The sequence below is a fragment of the Mauremys reevesii genome, linkage group 5 (genome assembly GCF_016161935.1).
Source record: "Mauremys reevesii isolate NIE-2019 linkage group 5, ASM1616193v1, whole genome shotgun sequence".
In the NCBI taxonomy this organism is placed as follows: Eukaryota; Metazoa; Chordata; order Testudines; family Geoemydidae; genus Mauremys; species Mauremys reevesii.
Window position 1 is genome coordinate 27,190,390 of NC_052627.1, and position 15,829 is coordinate 27,206,218.

Sequence of the window (15,829 nt, forward strand, 5' to 3'; positions counted from 1 at the left end):
AAAAGAAATAAATTCTTATGATTTGTTACAGAGAATTTACTTCATAGACTCAGCAAATGTCTCCTAACTTGAAAAAAAAATCATCCCTTCTCAGTCATCATCTTGCATATATCTTATTACAGAAGCCCCCAGACTGAAATGCATGCATTCTGATTATAGGAGCTGGTATGCACATGTGTCATCTTCGCTGTTTATAGCCAATCTCTCATTTAATACATTTCATCTGCCAGTTTTTGTGGGTTCTGTCTACTTTACTGGCTCACCATTTAAATCTTTCTCTATAAATCACACTGATCTATAAACCACTGTCATCTTTTTATTTCAGAACAGATGTACAGTAAGTAAAGGATGCTTCCAAATAGGAAAGAAAACAAAACACAGGCTGGAATAAATATGGAAATTGCAAAGAAACAAAATTGTTTTGTTATTACTAGCTGGTGACATGGTAGGAAGGTAGCACTTCTAAAATGAGAATGAGAGAATATTAAAAAGATGAAGCTCTTGAGGAGGTTGTGAACTAAGATATTTACTGCCAGCACTCTTATGGGGATGGCTTACTTTCTCATTGCAAACAGAGTCATGCTGACTCAGAATATGAAAATATCTATTACCATCATAGTGAGTAGACAGGAACATAGGATTGGCCATACTGGAATAAACCCAAGGCCCATCTAATACAGTATCCTGTCTCTGACAGTGGCAAGTACCAGATATGTCAGAGTAAGGTGTAAGAACCCTGCAGTAGGCAGATGTGGGATTATCCACCCCCCCACACACTACATTAGGTCTCATCCTGGTCTCTACATGTTAGAGATCAGTTTAAATCCTGAAGCTCTTCCAAAATTATAACAATGCTGTATAGTCTTATTATCCATATAAATGCCCAATCCTTTTTTGAATCTTGTTAAATTCTTGGCCTCAACATCTTCCTGCAGCAGTGAGTTCCATAGTCTAATCACTTGTTATGGGAAAACCATGTCTTGGCCAGTTGTGGTTGTTATTCACATTGTGCTCAAGTGTAAATTCAGGCATTGAGAGCCAGAAGGTGAATCCAGGAGCAGAGCTCACCAAAAGTCTGAATTTAATGTTCACAGGAAATTACGACATTTTACAATTTTATTTCATTCCAATTCAGACCAAAACCAAATTTTTCAAAATTTCAGCAAGCCAGAAACTCCATCCAAATTCCATTTTGGAAATACTGTCCCATAGTATTTCAAAAACAAAATATGCTCCCTGGGACCAAGGCAGTTGCTGAATGAAATTGACATAACATGTCTGTCAGCCTCAGGGCTGCTGTTCAGCCCTGAGCCCAGTGATAGTGACAAGAATCACATCAATTTCAGTCAGCAGCCACCATGGCTTCAAGTGTCTGTGGCTCCAAGGCATCCCATGTGTGTGAACTGTCCTATGGCTTTCAGACTCCCAGTCCAGCTGGGTCCCTGGGGTGCCTGACTCTTTTGGTAGCTTGCTCACGAGGCTGAAGGAGTCAGCCAACCCCCCTTGTAGTCTGGAGGACCTGAGATTCCAGGCCCTGGGACAGTCCATATGACCAAGCTACTTTGAAGCTGCAGATTCTGCAAGCCTGTCCCAGGACTTCCAAGCTCCCAGCTCCATGGCAGGGATCCTGGGAGACCCGAGAGCTTTGGCTCAAACCAGTATTCTCAAGGCTTCCAGGCTCCCTGTTGCAGAGCCAGAAGCTGAGCCCTGGTGAGAAGCCAGGCAGCCAAGCCCCTCTACAGGGAGCCCAGTACCCTGCCTGTGGTTCATTTACATTTTTTGAACCCAACACATTTCTGGGAAACATTTCTGACCAGCTGTATATCCAGCAGTTGATTCCAAATCCCCGTGCTAATCATTACTCTGTATTAAGAACATTGTCCCTTCCAAACATGGTAAATAAGATACTCAGATCAACTAACAACCCTTTATCCACTGCTACACTAGAAACAAATCACGTGCACTTAATGTTAAGGATACAATTTAAAATAAAACCAAGTGAGTTCTGAGAATTTCCAGTCACTGGGAATAGATAGAAACAGCTTACTGGTTTCTGCTGCCTAGCACTGATTTCCTCTGTGCACCATTCACTCCTTCCCAGGACTAGAATATTACTGGATTCAGACAGCAGACTGCTGTTGAGAAATCTACTTTGGAAATAGTTACTTTGCAAAGATGCACATTTTGAGGCTCCCCTCACTGGTTCTCACCAGAGACCTAAGAACCTTAATTCTAACCTAGAGTTGCAGACAAGGCTGAAAATCCATCCTTAATTTACTCCACTGGGCACAGAGGGCCTGGTTCAAAGCTACTTAAGGTCAACGGGAGTCTTTCCATTAACTTTAATTGGCTTTGGATCTTGACCAGATAGAGTTCTGCAGCAGGAACAAAAAAGCCAGTTTACATAAACTTGTAACACTTATGCAGAATAGTGTGGCGTAAGTGCAGAATTTAATCTGAACTTTCAATTTTCTTGCTGTTATTATTTTAAGTCAAACCATTAATATTGTTTCATTGTATTTTTGAGAGATTTGATACAGGTCTTTGATCATGTCAATGGACTCATTAAGATTTAGGGAGATGTCTTACACTGTTGTTCTTAATATTCATTCATATATACTACATTGCCTACTTCACAATTTTTGTTTATTATTAGTCAGGCTTTATTATTTGGTCTTTGAGAAACTGATGAAGGATGGATGTGCCAAACGAGATGTATAATGGATTGACACAATATGTGTCAAAATAAAGATGCATTTAATATCTTCAAACTGTGGACTGGTAACTTCATACATCTATAATTTTCCAAAAGCCTCATTTGTAGACTCTTTTGTTATTGTGTTGGCTTTTTATTTAGGATAAGATTATTTTTCTACCCTTTTTTGTTTGGTCATTTTTCTAAATTAATATATCAAAAAAATACAGGAGGTGCTTGTCAGAAAACTGACAAATGGTTTATAGCCCTTTGTACTTTTGTCTCTACATTTACTTAAGAAACATTTTTGGTATGATATATAGAAATTTCATTGTATAACTCCGATTAATGTTAAAGGGAATCATGGAAAAATTTCTACTCAGTGCACTGAAAATTTAACCCTAGCATGAGTCGGGAAAACAGTCCTTTTCACTTTTAAGTAACATGAAAGGTTGAGAGACTTTTAAAGGAGATGCCATTGGGACCATACTAATCTACAGTCCTACTGCATCTGGTGGACAACCTTGATTTCATGGAAGAAAACATCAGAAAGTTAGAAACATGTGCAAAATTTGTTCCACAGATTAAATTTAGTCCAAGTAAAGAGACATCGAGATACTGAAAAGAGTAAATGAAAAATGACATTCCTTAGTAATAAGATTTCATTTTTAAGACAAAAGTAAGGGTCACTAGATGACCTACTCTTCTCCTTTGCTAAACTACATTATTTCTATGGCAGGGGATAGTTTTCTGAATCTTCTGCAGATAACATAAATCTGCACAAAAACAACAGGCTCTGATTTGCTGATCCAAAATTGAAATCGGAAGTATTAAGAGGGGATAATTTTCCTCCTCTCCTTTCCTCCTTCCAAAATGGAAAACTAAGAATTCACCTGAAGAAAAGATGGTGAGAAAAATTCTTCATTTGAACCATCATTGGACACATGTCTGAAATCAAAAGCTCTTCCAATTCTGGTACTGAAAACCAATTTTTTGTCTTATTTACGGCAATTTATATGCAGATACCACTGAAAACAATGGAGCCACTTCTGATTTATAACAATGTAAGAGATCAAAACCTGGTCCTAATGCACTCTTGGTAGAAATGTTCTTAACCTGAATACAAGGCAGTCCAGATGAGTTATTTCTTGTAATAAGTCTGTGAATCTACTGCTTCTTTGGACTGGTAATTATTGATGTTAACCCAACCCCCAACATATTGTGCAGATACGTCTACCAGTGAAACTCCGTGTGGATAGAAAACAATTAAAAAGCCAATCACACTACAAATGTTGCAGCCACATGCTTCTTAATGCCCATCTTAATAATAATATCCATATAGCACTTCTATCACCCCATGGAACATGCCTCATACAAATCACAATGCTCTCCAGTAACTCACACAGCACTGAAAGTCAGATGCCTGCAATAAACTCTCAGATAATCCCTTAATATCTGGAAACAGGTTGGCTGAGGTCAGCATATTTATACATACAAGGCCAGATTTTGAAAGAGAACTTCCATGTTTGAGGACATGATTTTGTACCCAAAAGTGAATTTCGCCCATACTTTTGCCCTCACAAGGTATTTGTGCTTTTCTGAGCATTTCATCGTGGATACAAAACTGTGCCACAAAAATGGAGGCTAAGTTGAATACTCAGGGCTCACATTTTACTTTAGGTCCTTACTGACATTTTGGGCCTTTCTAGAAAAATGGCTGCAGGAACCAGGCTATTCCTGAATAGGGAACAGATGGGAGAGATTGCCAGCACAGTGTGTAACAAGGGCAGTAGTGCCTGGAGCTATTCAAGCCTGGCATGGAGCAGCCATCTCTGCTACATTAATAGCCAGCATTGATCTGAATGAGAACACCACCTCACGCAGTAACAGTCAAGGAACTCGAGAGAGAAGCTGAACTCAGCCTAGTAATTATTTGATTACAGAAAGGAAAATATTACTTATGGAGCAAGATGTCCTCACTGAACTGAGAAACAAAGGCATACTGGCTTCTGTAGGAGTCAATTAAAAAAGCTTCAATATTTGCTTTTCAGACACTGTGAGATACCCAGTGGTAATAAGCTCTTCTTGCTCTTGCCTATTGCTAGAAATGTTGTATCCAGCTGATGCAATGCAGGGTCTTTTTTCCAAGAAAATGTACCATCTTTTATCTCTGGAGCCCAAGTCAAAATACTGAGCTAGTCAAACTAAGAGGTCATACTGTATGTCTGCTCAGTCCACAGCAGAACCGAGAATAATCTTAAGTCCCTCACAAAGCCTCCGAAGCCTCTTCTCTTGCTATCCAAAAGCCCCACACCAATATTCACTGTGAGGATAGTGTGGAAACAGATCTGCTGCCTCATTTATGGACAGTACATTCACAACACAACAAGTACCTAAGAAATAAATGCTACTTTGGGTTAATTTCATTACCCACTTAATTAGATATTAAGCTATTGGAGCATGTTATGCTATAATCAAAAGCAATATTGCAATGAGGACTGTGTGAAGAATCAGTTTGTTTCTCCAAGTTGAGGTTTTGATTCTTTTGTGAACTGAGACACATTCAAACTTGGGATTAATTTTGCCCTTGATTGATTTCAATGAAAGTTATGCATAAGCAATCTATGGAGCTGCACATGTGCAGAGCCAAAGGCAGAGTTAGGCCTTTCAAGTGGGATTTCCAAGAATGCTCAGCAGTGGCCTAACTGCTGTCATTGAAGTCAACTAGAGTTTTACCATTGACTTCAACAGGGAGCAGAGTTAAGTCAATGCTGAATGTTTGTGAAATTGCCACCCTTTATTTGCAAGGGTTATACCTAATATGTCTTCTCATAGACTCAGACTTTAAGGTCAGAAGGGACCATCATGATCATCTAGTCTGACCTCCTGCACATTGCAGGCCACAGAACCTCACCCACTCCCTAACCTCTGGCTGAGTTACTGAAGTCATCAAATCATGATTTAAAGACTTTAACTTACAGAGAATGCACCATTTATGCTAGTTTAAAACTAGAAGTGACCCATGCCCCATGCTGCAGAGGAAGGTGAAAAAACCCCAGGGTCTCTGCCAAGCTGATCCAAGGGGAAATTTCCTGGAATGTAGTACTTCAAATGGTGCACCATGCTCTAGGTGAAGACTCATCATCTCATGGTGCAGAGCAGTTAAGAGCCATGCTTATTGTGGCTCAATACTTCTAATGGCCCAGCCTAGATGGCATCCTCTATGGTTCATCCTGGATCCTTAGGGAAGATGTAACCTAGCTACAATGCTGCAACCCACAGCAACGAAATTATTTTTGAAAGCCATTTGACAGGAGATGAGAAAGAGAAGGGAAAACTGAAACAAAATTGGAAAAAACAAACGTTTATCAATGCCGCCTAAGATGTTTTAAAGTGTTAAGTAGAAGCACTTTGTTAAGCCTGTAGCCTTCTGAAATTTCCCAGGAAAGTGAATTCAAGGTGGCAGACACACGACACAGACAGACTGTTTCCAGCAGACAGAGTGGGATCATTGGAGCAGAGGCAGCAGTGGGAGAGATGAAGGAGTTGCAGCCAGTGGGACACAGAGAACTGCAGTTGTACAGCATTTTTTTCTTGGGAATAGCAGCGAGTCCAACCCAGGCAAAGATCTTCATTCTTAGGGGTATGTGGTGGTGGTCCATTCTTGATTTCTGTAGCTGGGGTCACTGCAAGCAGCCTGCAAGAAGATTCCTCCCATGAAAGTAAGTGGAGGGATTGTATACTCAGAGGTAGGAGAGGCTGATGAGAAGCGGCTCTGAGTTTGGAGGAGATCCACTACCAGTTATTGTAGTGTACCCAGAGTTGATGAGGCAAAGAAAGGGAGGATAAACAAGGGCTTTGTTCTGGGGTTCCTGGAAGATTTGAAGTGTTGTGTCTGGTGTATGGGTAAGATCCCAGGTGCTGGGCAAGCATTTAGATGCAAACTTTGGTCGCTACAGACTGGATACGCAACTGGACAGTATTATATAAAACATAGGCAGAAGAGGCTGTGATGAGTTAACTACATCTACTAGCAATGATTATGACCCATCAACCAGCCCACAAATCTTGTTTAGGTAGGGATCCTGCCTCTACCATGCCTGATCCCTTGCTCAGTCTAAAATTATGGATTTCATAACCTCCCTTCCTAGTGAAGAGGATGGATTTGTGGGGAGTTGGATATTATCTTCTAAGGGCTTGTCTACACTACAGGACTATTTAATTTGTGTATCCATACTAAATACACAAATTCGAACTTCTGAGTCCACACATTCGGCCAGCTTCGACTTTGAAGCGGTGCACTGTGGGAAGCTATCCCACAGTTCGCTGCCCATTAATGCATGCTGGGGAAAAATGTGTCATTGAACCGTCAATCCCGCCTCCTCTCTTCCTAAATCTGTTCGCGCCCTTCTCTGGTCGGTTACAGCGCGGACGCCACAGCACTGCGAGCATGGAGCCCGCGATCATCGCTGCACTTATGGTTGTTGTCAACTCCTCGCACGTTATCGCCCACCTCTTCCACAGTCAGATGCTGAGGCAGTGGAGATCATGGTGGCAATGGGTCAAGTTCATGGTGTGGGCGATTCTGGGCCGGGAAACAAGCACAGACTGGTGGGACCGCATAGTGCTGCAGGTCTGGGATGACACAGAGTGGCTGCGAAACTTCAGGATGCGGGACACTTTCCTTGAACTGTGTGACTTGCTGTCCCCTGCCCTGAGGCGCCAGGACACAAGGATGCGAGCAGCCCTGACTGTGCAGAAGCGAGGGCCATAGCCCCTGAACTTGCCTTGCCCAGACACTACCGGGGTCAGTAGCGAACCACTTTGGCGTGGCAAATCTACCGTGGGGATTGCTGTCATTCAAGTAGCCCACGCAATCGTTGAGCAACTGCTCTCAAAGGTAGTGACTGTCGGAAATGTCCAGGTCATCAGCGATGGGATTCCCAAACTGCGGTGGGGCTATAGATGGGACTCACATCCCTATCCTGGCACCAGCCCACCAGGCCAGCGAGTACATTAACCGAAAGGGCTACTTTTCAATGGTGCTGCAAGCTGTGGTGGACCATAGGGCGTTTTACGTTACCAACATCAACGGGTGGGGGGGGGGCAAGGTTCATGACGCAGGCGGTGGGCGGGCAAGGTTCATGGCAGCGTGTGTTCAGGAACTCTGGTCTGTTTAGGCGCCTCCAGGCAGGCACTTTCTTCCCGGACCACAAAATAACGGTTGGGGATGTGCAGATGCCTACAGTGATCCTCGGGGACCCGGCCTACCCGCTAATGCCCTGGCTCATGAAGCCCTATACAGGCGCCTTGGACACTGAAAAGGAACTCTTCAACTACCGGCTGAGCAAGTGCAGAATGGTGGTGGAGGCTGGACGTCTCAAGGGAGATGGCGGACGGACATCAGCGAGAAGAATATCCCGTAGTTATTGCTGCTTGCTGTGTGCTCCACAATCTCTGTGAGGGAGGTTGAGGCAAATCGCCTGGCTGCTGTTTATGATCAGCCAGACACCCGTGCTGAGAGAATATCCAGCGGGAAGCGATATGCATCAGGGAGGCTTTGAAAGCGTTTCCTCGCAGAGCAGGGTAACCTGTGACTGTCCACTTGATTGTAAGAGAGCCTGATCATAAACCAAGTTTTCCCCACTTCCCAAGGACGTTTTAAAACTAAGGACATGTTTTAGTAATTAATAATAAATCTTGTTGACTTTGCATTTCTGTTTCTTCGTTGAAACATGGAAGCATTCTGTGCTGGTTAAGGTGTGCACTGATGGGTGGGTTTGCAGGAAGTTACATGACGGCTGTGGTTTTGGCGTTGGAAGGGGTGAGGGTGTGGGGAAGGGTGAGTATCTGCCCCTGGATGAGGTCTCTTTGGGGCTCGGGGCACCGGGAGGATCGTGACTACGGTCCAAATGCATGTGAAGGGAAGCCTGCCTTTACATTCGGGATGTCAGGCACCAGGACCCTACACATCAAGGAAAGACCGGCAGCATACACCACACACACTGTCCCTGGTGCCTAGTGACTGCAGTCTGTGTGTGCCCTGCAGTTGACCCTGCAAGTCTGTACCCTGGTAATGTGGGCTATGCACTGTAATTAAAAATCCCCACAAAGTCTTCTGACAATAATGTTATACACAGTGGGGGTTGAAACTTGGATTTGGGACTGGGTGATCCTGTAAGGGAAGAACTTCTACAAATTTACAGCGCGAGAGGTGTCTTGTACATTAGCGCTCTGCTGCGGTGCAGTGACAGTTCTTCCTTCTTGTCACTTTGGGTGAGGACAGGACTTCTTGGCGTTGGAGCGGTTGCAGATGCACTGCAGGGGCTCTCTCCTGCCTGTGGTCTTGCAGAACATCTGCGTGTCGTTTGCTCCCTCATGAGACCAAGCAGCGTTTGAGTCGCCTGCTGGTCTTCCTGCCGCCACCTATCCTCCCGTTCCATGTGTGCGATGCTGCTGACACAGGCTCTCCCTCGACTGTCTCTGCTCTGCCGCCTCCGCTCTGGAGCTGGCCATCAGTTCCTGGAACATGTCGTCCCTTGTCTTTTCTAATCTGAGCCAGCCTCGCTGTGTGATGCGAAAAGTAGGTGATTTCCTTGAACAAATACATGTTTGCCAACAGTAAACACAGTCTAGTCATTTTCAGTTAAGAAGACCAAACAGGGAACCAAGTCTCAGGAGATCTCGGAACTAGTCCGAGATTTGAATACGCTCTCATTGGCGGCGCGATTGCACTGGAGAGACAGCTGCATCCCTCTTGCACAAAGTCCTGGTAAGCCTTACAGTACAGACTGCTTATCGGATAGTGCTTAGCTGTGCTCTCCTGCTGGAGGCAATGTGCAAAGCAGAAAAGATGGCGTTATGCGGCATCTCCCGCCAGTGTGTATGCTTTTCCTCTGAGGCCTGCAACACGTGGCTGTTAAGCGAGGTCATTCTTATGCAAAGTAAAACTCTGTTAAGCGAGGTCATTCTTATGCAAAGTAAAACTCTGTTAGCGAGGTCTTTCTTATGCAAAGTAAAAGTCTACCATGCACAATAGTAACAGTACACTAATTCCACTAATTAGATGCAGCACTTCCACAACGACATCACCCTGAGGCGTGTCAGGCGCACACAGAGAGCGGATGTTAATAGAAGCCCTGCACAGACCAGGACCCTACGCTGCCATGCTCGTAGAGGCAATGGTCCTCTACCTGAGGATGGCATGGCGCGGAAGAGTGGCACCCAATAAAGCACCTCTCCCAAGAAACCTCTTGCTGAGGCTTTTCCAGCTGCTCTCTGAGAGCTTTTTGAAATATCCCCAGAGGACTATTGCTCCATTGCTGTTTGTGTAGACCTGCTGTTTGTTTAGTTTCATATTTAAAAATGTTTATATAGTATTTCTATTTTTATATAAATCCCTGTTTCTTAAAATAATAAATGTTTCCCTGTTTGATCTCTGTGAGGGTGATGAAGAGATCCTGGCTGTCAGGAAAGCGGGAGTGGGGTCGATGTCGCCTGCGCCGTCCTCTAAAGACCCTTCCTCATCTTCCCGTCACTGGTGGGGCACTGGTGGCAGACCCACCTAGAATGGCATGCAGTGCCTCTGACTTTTTGATACCCTTGTCTTAGGTCCTTCACTTTCACACTGCATCGCATCCCGGCTGTATCCTTTGTCTTTCATGGCTTTAGAGACCTTATCAGATCCTGGACTTCCGGTCACTCCATGCTGGGGACCTCTTTCTATTCTGGGATTGCCCGGACTCCTCTGCTGGAGAGCTCTGCAGATGTGCAACCAGAACGTCAGATTCAAACCGCCCAGACAGGAAAATGAATTAATTAAAGTCCTAGTGTAGACCAGGCCTAAGAAGATGAACTTTGGGACTGCCCTACCTCTGGTCTGATCCTTTCAGGATTCTGTCCCAACTCATACAACGATTGACTCTGAGGTTGCTCTACAGGATACTGCAAGCTTGAAGATAGATATTACCGAGAACTAATACGTTAACTGTAGCATTTAATTTGACTGAAATAAAAAGAACTAGGCCACTAACTGGTCTGCCCTTCTTAACATATTTAACAGATCCTTAAAAAAAAAAATCATAGGCAGGGAGATAAAAACATTCATCTTTGCTAAGCCAAGTTTCCTGTAATCAATCAAATTGCTGAAAAGAACTCTTAAATTCCAGATCATGGACTTTGCTTTTGTGGTCATTAGCATTCTGTGGTATAATTTTAATAATATTTTAGTTGCTTTGAATGCTTATTTGCCTCCATAAGGATCCCCCTATTATAATGAACCTACATGGGAAGACTTAGAATCTCTCACTAAGATGTTGACTGGAAATTATCTAGCAGCAAATTTTATTCTTTTAGGCCATTTTAATGCTTGATTGGGTGAGGAAGATAAGGAATTGTCAAATCTATCAAGTAATACATTCAATGATGGGTTGCGTGTCCTTCCCCCAAGGAATTCTAAAGATAATGTAATAAATCCAGCAGGCTGGAAATTTTTGGTGATTTTGGACAGATTTAGGCTGGCAGTTCTAAATGACAGAGGCAGTAAGGAAGGTGCATGATTGATTATATTGCAGTTCCAATTTTAAGTTGGACCTTAAATCTTATAGGGACCATCATCTGCTCTTGATTCATTTTTGCCCCCCAACCCCATTATGTCAGTTGATCCCTGTTGAACAGTATCTCATTTCTAATTTTGAAGCCTTGTAGGCAAGGCAAATTAAATAGAATCCATTGGTTAAATCTAAAATTAAAGAGAATCTCTCTTCTAGCTATTTGCTAGGGTTAAAAAAAATCAGGTTTCTGATCTTAGTGATGCAAGTCTATCCCTTGATGTAATTAACAATATTACACATCAATTACAGGTTGATCTAACTACCAAAAACGGTTATTCTTTCCCTTGAAACATAAAATAATTGGGTATGAAACAGATAGTTCTCATCATAAAAACTGCTATATATTATGGCAAGGGAAGTCAAGAAAGATAACTCACAGGATTCCATCCATAATCCCCACTCTATCCAAAACCTAGTTAATTTTAGAAAGCTTTATAAAAAATTGTTGAAAGGAAAAAAAAGTCAGATCAAATGGCATAGTTGAAGGAATTCGAATCTACTACCAAAATGTCAAATTCTGTACATTTTTAAAATTGGTAGCAATGGGTTCTGAGAACATCAGAAGTAATATTGAAGTTCAATCACCAAGCATATTTGGGAGAAATACTTTAATGTACTTTATGATGATAGGCCATGTATTAATTTTTTTGGTTTTGGTAGCTTCCATTCCTTGTTCCCTTCCAGATAGGTCTGCAGAATCCAGTGAGGAAGTTAAATTTTTAATTGATCAACAGCATTGTAGTGAAATGCCAGGTCAGGATTTTTTTTTCCCTGCAGAAATAATTAAGGAGAACATTGACTGGTGGGCACCTGTTTTAGTAAACTTTTCTCTATTATAGATAATACGGGGATTTTCCCCTCAGGATGGGTTACCAGGATTATCATTCCACTTTATGAAAAGGGAGATAGGAATGACCTACAGAATTACTGCCCACTTAGTTTATTGGACATTGCTTTAAAAATTTACATTTGATATCTTTTGGAGAGACTAGAGGACTGGGCAGGGAAAGGTAATTTATTTGCTGAAGAACAAGCTGGTTTCTGAAATGGTCGTTCCATTACAGATAGCTGCTTTATGCTTTCTTATTTGATCTACAAATGTGTGTCTCCTAAGGGGGAAAACTGTATGCAGCTTTTGTTGGTCTAAAATTGGCCTTTGATTCTATTGATAGGGACCATCTGTGGGGCAAATTGGAGATTGCTGGAATAAATCCGCAGTTACTTTTTCTTTTAAGAGCTCTTCACAGTGGCCAAGATTAGAATAGGTCTGGATGGGGAATTAACTGATGCCATTCCAGTTAAAAGGGGATTAACAGAGCTGATTTTTAGCCTGTTTTCTTTTTAATTTTTAGATCAATGATGTTGTTTTAGCATTAAAAGGAGTTCAGTGTTTTCCCCCTAAAATCATGAATCACTTGGTGTCTGTCATCTTATATGCAGATGATACAGTTTTACTTTCATAAACACCTTTGGGACTGAAGCATATAATAAAAACTGTCTATGGGAGGGTCTCTTGATAAATTATTCCAAAACTCAAGTAATTGTGTTTAGGCAGAGATGGAGGTTGCATAAATGGAGGATCAGTGGGCAAAATATTGAACAAGTTAGTTCTTTCCTGTACCTGGTTAATCTGTTTCTCACAAAACGGTCTGTGGGATAAACATATTCAGGTAACAAAAGAGAAGGCCTCAGATTCAATGCAAACTGTGTTACAATTTATCTTGATTCATGGGGGCAATTTCATTGCACCAGCTCTTAGTGTGTTTGAGGCCAAGGTATGGCTCAAATTTTGTATGGCTCAGAACTATGGAGACAAAATGATCTCTCACGACTGGAAGTGATTCAAAACAAATTTCTTTGGAAGATTCTTGGACTCCCAAATAATAACCCAGCTGTACTACTTAGAGCTCAGACATGCACGAATTCTATTCTGTCCAAAGTACAGCATCATAATATTAATTATTGGCTTTGTATTCACAGTATGCACCCACAGCATTTGCCAAGGTTATATTTTGAGGAACAGCTCAGCGTGACTTTCTCACATAATTTCCTTGGTTACAGCATATTCAAAATTCTTTGCAATCTCTAGGTTTCTGAGAATCAGAAATGATTAGATTTAAGTTTAAAAATGTAAAATTCATAATCAAGAACAGAGGGTATTAATAAGCAATTGGATACGGCAGTTGTTTCTATTTCAAATGTGTCACCTTGGGTTCCTCTTGTTAAAAAGACTCATGGGTATGCCAAATATTTAGACAGTTTGTGCATTAACACGCTAAGGAGGGTGTTTACTGCTCTCCATTTCCAATCCATGCAGACAGCTTACTAAGAAGGTTGACGTACTGGAATTGAGAAATGCAATCGCCTCTGTCCACACGGTTTAGAGCAGTTGGAAGATCTACCCCATTATTTACTACATTGTAACCTGTATTGCCTTTTGAGGTTAAAATGGCTTTCCATGTTTTTGTCCTGGATGCCTTTTTCCACGACCTCTCAGAAAACAGAATATTTGTTAGGAACCGACAATGAATCTGTGATCTAAGCAGTGGCCTTATTTACACGGTCAGCTACTAAAATAAGGAAGGGTCAAGTGGCATAATGGTTATACATGGAGTAACGGTGTATGTCTAAGTTATAATTTTGGATTTAGTTTTTAAGTTTCATTGTAATACTTTTTGTTTTCTGTGCATTGGCTCAAGGCTAAGTCACTATTAACAAATTAATAGTAAATAGTTCACCCTCAATCTCTTTTACTGATCCAATGGATCTTTTTACCTACCCCCTTCATTTTTATATACAGTCCACATTTCTTTATGATTCTTCATGATAGCAAAATAAGCTACCTACCAGCCAACCCCATTTCATCCAGGTTCTTTTAGATCTTCAGTTTTGTGCGTCCGCTCTCTTTGGTGCTGACTGGCCCCAGATTACTATGAACTGCACGTGTCAATACCTTGCTAGGTGTTCCCCTTCTCCCACTTTGAAATATAGTGTGAATAGGACTGGCCCTGACACTGATCTTTGCAGTCCTGCTTCCTGCCCAGTGGGTAGCAATTTACCACTATTCTGACTTTAGCTACTAAGCTCCTTTTTTATCCAAGGTATAATTTCACCATCCATATAGTACTTACTAACTTTATGTACTTGCCTTTTGGCTGGTATTATGCCTTTAAGCCCTCTTGAAGTCTAAATATATTTAGACTTATTTACCCCCATCAGCTCTTATTGACCATCTCTCCTTCTCAATGAAGCTAATTGGATTTATGAAGCATGACCTCCCCTTTATAATCTATGCTGGCTTTTTTTTGGACAGTCTGTACCTGTTGAAGTATTCTACAATTTTACCTCCAGTTACTGATTCAATTTTTTCCTAATTCCAAGGTTAGACTTGCTCATCCATAGTTTCATCATTCATCTTTTACTCACACATACACACACACCTCTGCAGAGAAAGGACAAGAACCCTGTTTCTTCAGCTCCAAAAAAATCACAGGTTTCTAAGGAGAATTCCCTTATCTGTAGCAAGTCCCTAGACCTCTCAGTGAGCCAGCCACTAGTGAGCATCAGGATTCAAAAGCTAGGATCTTACATACTCTTCCCAATCAGACCGTGCTGGTTCCAAGCACGAGAGGTTCACAGGAGTGGTGCCTAGCTATTGGCTCTGAAATCTGTCATAGATTTTTCACTTTAAGGAATCAAGAAGGAAGTTTTAACCATTCTGGGTGCCAATGAACGGCTAGAACCTCTGGTCCCTTTTATTTAATCTGTGGTTTCTTAGAATTGTGGGCCAATATTTTCTAAAAATAGGGCCCTGAAGTTAGGCTTCTCAATCTATATTTTGGCATCTAAAAAAGTGGCCCTACTTTCTAAAGTGCTAAGTGACCAGCAGTTCTCACTTCTGTGGGAGCTATTGGTGGTTGGCACCTCTGAAAAATCACTGATTTATCCCACTTAATTGTGGAAATATGGATTTAGTTTCCCATATAAAAAATAAATGAGGTTCATGCTGGTCCTTTAATTCAGAGCTGTACAACACTTTGTAAGGAAACCCCAAACCATGCAATTTCATCTGATATCTGCTTTTGTTACCATCCTGAACCTAAGGCTAGGTTTGCAGAAAGATTTGTTGATTCACACACCTCCTAGTGAGCATGCACAAAGCCGTGAATAAACTTGGACTGGTGCAGATGTGGGTGAAAATCCTGCAAAATGTGGTAGTTTGTTGAAGTTTCAACTTTAACTAACGATGGGCTCAAATCAACCACTTTCCCCAAACCATACACAGATCCAAACATTCCTTGGAACTGGATCAGAGACAGCAGTTCAAATTGATCTGTAAAATGGGCCAAATCTAACCAGTCAATCTTTACACCCTGAACTTTGCATTTGAATACAAAATTACAAACCCCTTCCACTTTACAAGGGTTTTGGTTCTGACTGTTCTGTTGGGAGCCAAAGTTCAAATTCAGAACTGGACACCAGATCTGGAGTTTTGGTTCATGCCCATTTCTACCTGACAACA

General features: G+C 41.9%; 1 long non-coding RNA gene across 4 annotated transcripts in view; it reads right to left on the reverse strand.

Moving 5' to 3' along the window:
* The window catches only part of LOC120406602, a 186,259-nt gene that overhangs the window by 112,501 nt on the left and 57,929 nt on the right, over nucleotides 1–15,829 (reverse strand). The window lies entirely within an intron of this gene.